The sequence below is a fragment of the Colobus angolensis genome, unplaced genomic scaffold (genome assembly GCF_000951035.1).
Source record: "Colobus angolensis palliatus isolate OR3802 unplaced genomic scaffold, Cang.pa_1.0 Scaffold81, whole genome shotgun sequence".
Classification (NCBI taxonomy): Eukaryota; Metazoa; Chordata; class Mammalia; order Primates; family Cercopithecidae; genus Colobus; species Colobus angolensis.
The window spans coordinates 1,743,325-1,747,547 of NW_012121932.1; the positions used below are offsets into that span (position 1 = coordinate 1,743,325).

General features: G+C 48.9%; 1 protein-coding gene across 2 annotated transcripts in view; it reads right to left on the bottom strand.

Moving 5' to 3' along the window:
- PTPN14 (protein tyrosine phosphatase, non-receptor type 14) overlaps window positions 1-4,223 on the bottom strand; it is a 218,649-nt gene that overhangs the window by 213,487 nt on the left and 939 nt on the right. Inside the window, exon 1 of one of the 2 annotated variants that reach the window (XM_011929412.1) lies at window positions 3,676-4,174. The gene's annotated coding sequence lies outside the window, so the exon portion shown is untranslated. Of the gene's footprint in view, window positions 1-3,675; window positions 4,175-4,223 lie in introns of those variants that run through there. The other variant, XM_011929413.1, reaches the window with a different exon arrangement.

Here is a 4,223-nt window from a genome sequence, read left to right on the forward strand (position 1 = left end):
AAAAAAAAAAAAAAAAGTTCAAATAACCAGTGGCTGCCATTACACAAGAAGTATTGCAGTTTACTCTTTATATTTGGGCTTCAAAAAGGGAAATCAAGGCTGCCAAGATATATCAGCTAGCTTTTGTACTCTTGTTAAAGGCAAGAGAGTTACCCTAACATTCTTTAACTAGATTTCAACATTAGAAATACAAGGATCCTTATATAAAATACTGGCCCCTGATTACAGTAAGAATTATACAGGGAAAAAGATCTTTTTCTCTCCCCTTCTAATCTCTCAGTGGCTTTCCCTCCTCAAACTTCTCTACTGCCTGGTCCCCCACCTCTCAATTTCCTCTTGTAGGAGGGGCCACTTGGCAGCTGCCAGCTAACATGTTTGTTTTGAGCCAATAGACTGAAAAAAAAAAAGTCAGAGATAAAGCTTTATGTGTATGTTTACACACATGTGAATTCAGGCTGCTGAAAAAATAACACACAAAGAGAACATTCATGGCCACATACAAGTCCTTGAACATATAAATAGCCACCCTTGACCTATTCTGTGTGAGGTGCTGTTATACAGCATGACACTGAATTCTCCATACACATCCTGACAGGCTAAATGTCATCAGATCCATTTTGCAGATGAAGAAACTGAGGCTCAGAAGGGCTATGAAGTTCATCCAACATCACACAGCTAAAAAATAGCAGAGCTAGAATTCCAACCTAGTTATATTTCCAACTCCCAAACCTGGACCACCTGCTCTAGCACACCAACAGCCAGGAAAAGCTATAGAACCTACCACACATACCCCTTGGACCACTCAATAAGCCATCGGTGAGATGCATACAGAGGACTCATTAATTAAATCAAATTAAATCCGTAAGGGGAGATCCAAAAACATATTTTAGACATTAACTTGAACCTCCTCCCTACCAAAGCTTTAGTGTTTGTTTTCCCTCATTCCTTAATTGGCTAATTAAGTATTTCATCTTATCTCTTTCTCATGCATTATCTCTAACAAAGCTCACAGCACTGTTCTGAGGCTTAAAATGAATTTTTTAAAAACATAGCATTTGGTGACTAAGTAATGAAGCTCAAATGCAAGAATTTGATGAAATCCTTGCTCAAAAATGGCAAGAATATGGAACCCAGGAGGGCTATATAATATACAATCAAAGGGTTGATGTTTGCTTCCCTGGAGCAAATTTAAACCTCTAATAAGGAAGGCAGGTACTGGAAAATAAAAAGTCCTCATAGTTCTTGACACTTAGCCCACACATCCAGGGCAAGTAAGAATTATTCTAAAAATTCTGATTTTTCTCTGAATTCCTTATGGTGCTTCCCTATTAAAAGTCTAACTGTCCTTTCTATTACAGCTACCAGTGTGACACAGTATGCACAAACCTGAATAACTCAAGTGTTAATAATAATTACATGTTTAAGCCAATGATGGAAACTGGACAAATGCCTGGAATTAGCGGGAAAGGGCTTCTCTTCAGCCATTTCTCTCATGCAGGTCCCCACACCTTCAGGAAACCTTCTGTGAAGGGGCTGTTCTTGAGATAAGAAAAGATGCTGGTAGAGGGGCTTGGATAAACACCCAAAGTTGTAGGAAGTCAGTGTGTTCTTCCTACTCTCATGTACTGGCCTGAGGTCACCAAAAGCTGGATGTCTGCCACCTCGGCCAGGACTCAGCCACTATGAACAATACTACAGCACCACTTCAGTCCAGTGAAGAGGCACCCTTGAAAGGCAAACCACGTACAGAATGCTACTGCATTGTAAGAAACTTTTCTAGGCAGGATTTGCTGAATCCTGGGCCATTAGGCTACAAAAATCTGCAAGAAGATAGTGTTTTCTATTTTCATAAAGTTTCAGAGAGAAGAACGACAGTCCTTACAACTGTGCTAAAGCAACAGTAATGACTTCCAAATAGAGAAAAGTATAACAAACTTCATGACATACAGATGAACTAATTTTGCACCACATGGCCACCCATTCAGACTGGGCAAAAAGGGCATCATGCCATTCAGCTCCCGCTCATTAAGGCTGTCATTTTTATGGCAGAAGCTTTAACCCCATCACCAAACAATTAGGTAACTTTATAATACAAGGTCCGTAATGCCTTGTATTACCACACCTATGGCTGTCAAGCAGCCTTTTTAAAAAGGAATAATTGTTTGAATGTGGGGGACAAAAAAGAAGAATCAATACCATGTTAATGAAACCGAGCATGGGCCAATTAAAATTTAGATGATCATACAACAGCTGCTTGTGGTAAAACAGCAGCAGGCATGGAAGTGTATCCAAAGAGGGAGGCCTTGGCTCCACTGGAAGCTACTTATGGTTCCCATAAGTGGCTAACGCACTCCTAGATTAATTTCTGATATTGGGGGTGGAGAGAATGCTATCCCAGCAACACTGCACCAACATGGCCATAAATGCCCCTTGGGCCCCCAGATGGCTAGGGAAACTTTCGGTTCCCTCTTGTGTTCACGCTGCACCAGCAGCTGTTTCCTCTGCCTGGAATACACCCTCCAGATGAGCACAACCTCCATTCTCTAAGCACAGTGCACGCCTCACCAGGACCAAGCTCGCCTCAGACTCCCACAGAACCCATCCTCCATGCATTATCATTCTTCACCGGCCTTCAGGTTTCCTCCACTAGGCTGCAGACTCCTGTCCTGTGATCTCGTTTAGCATCTTTCTATCCCCTGCTCCTAGCAGAGTAGAAGCTGGGTTTGTTGGATGAATGAGTAAACTAATCCATTTCAAGACGTTAACACGTTGGTGGAAACTCTGTAACTGCCCGCGCCTGCAATCTAGAGATTCCTCACCTTCACAAAGAACCTGCGACAGCCAGTCCCTAGACTTAAGCGGAAACCCTACAATCTCTGAAATTGTAGGTGGGGATGAGGGGGTTGGAGGACAGGAACTGAAGGAAGTGAGAGGAAAAGGGAGGTAGGGGCAGCGTTACCTCACTGCTCTCTCCAAACGAAAAGGTGTAAACCCCATTTACAAGTATTCAAACCTGAGATCTGGGGGTCACGTGGGGAAGGAGAGGCTGTTAATACCTAGAACTTGAAAAGTTTGAGGTGGAGACCTGATCTGAAATTGTGTGACCACAGCTTTTTTCTATGAGCCAGCCCGACCACCCAAGTAGGAGCATCGACGCCCAGGAGTTTGGTGGCACCACTGAGGCCTAGTGAGAGGGCAGGAAAACTCCGCTCCCCTCAAGATCCTTTCCCGGTGGTGGTGGGGGGTGACTGGGGGCGTCGGGCAGCTGCGTCCCCCTACCGCTGCAGCGACCGCGATGTCGTTCGTCTTTCATCCTCTAGCCTCCAAGGTTTAGGTATCTCCAGGTGCCCCTCCGAGGCCCTCTCTCATTCCCAAAACGCAGAAGGGAAGGGAGAGAGAAGACAAGGGTGTGGGTTTAACCACAAACTCCCCAGACGGCGCTCACCTTCCAGCTCGCTCCGGGACAAGCTTTGCGCCTCACCACGGGCAGCTCCCACCGCGAGATAACACCCCTGTGGCCCGGCCACCCAGCGCCCCCGCTGCCCTGCCAGGCGTCCCGGGCCGCCAATCGCAAGTTGGCGTTGCCAGCGTCTGCCCAAGTCATCTGCAGGGCGCCCGGAGCGCCGAGGCGGCCTCCAACCTCGGGCCCGACTCCCCGGCTTGGAAGGGGCTTACCAGCTTACATGGCCCCCGTGGCGCCCCGGAGTCCCGCGCGGAAAGGCTGTCCTTCGCGGCGGCGAAGCCCCGATTCCCCACGGAATTGATTCCAGTGGCTGGCGGAGGAGGGGCGAAGGGAAGGAGCCGCAGGAGGCGAAAGGGGAGGGAGGTTTCCGCCGCGATCCCGGCGCGAGAGTAGGAGCAGAGGCGCACCGGGGGAGAAAAGGAGAAAAACCTAAGCACGGGCTGTCCCGTTCCAGGAGGCCGGGGAGGATGGCTCAGCTGGGAGGGGAAGGAGCGCCAGTGGCCACTTGTGTCTGTCTAGGGCTCCCCAAGGACCTGAGCCAGCAGAGCAGGCGGCCGAGCCCGCAGGAGCACAGCAACCTGCCCCCGAGTCTGCGTCCGCTGCGCTCACTCCGCGGAGAAAAAGTTGGGAAGAACTTTGAGGGGCCGGGAGAGCCAGAGCGGCAGGAAATGCGAGCGGCCGGCAGAGGAGGGAGGAAGGGGCCGTGCGAGTGGGAGGGGACGGAGCAAGCGCCGGCGGCCACGGCTCCCCCACCCCAGAG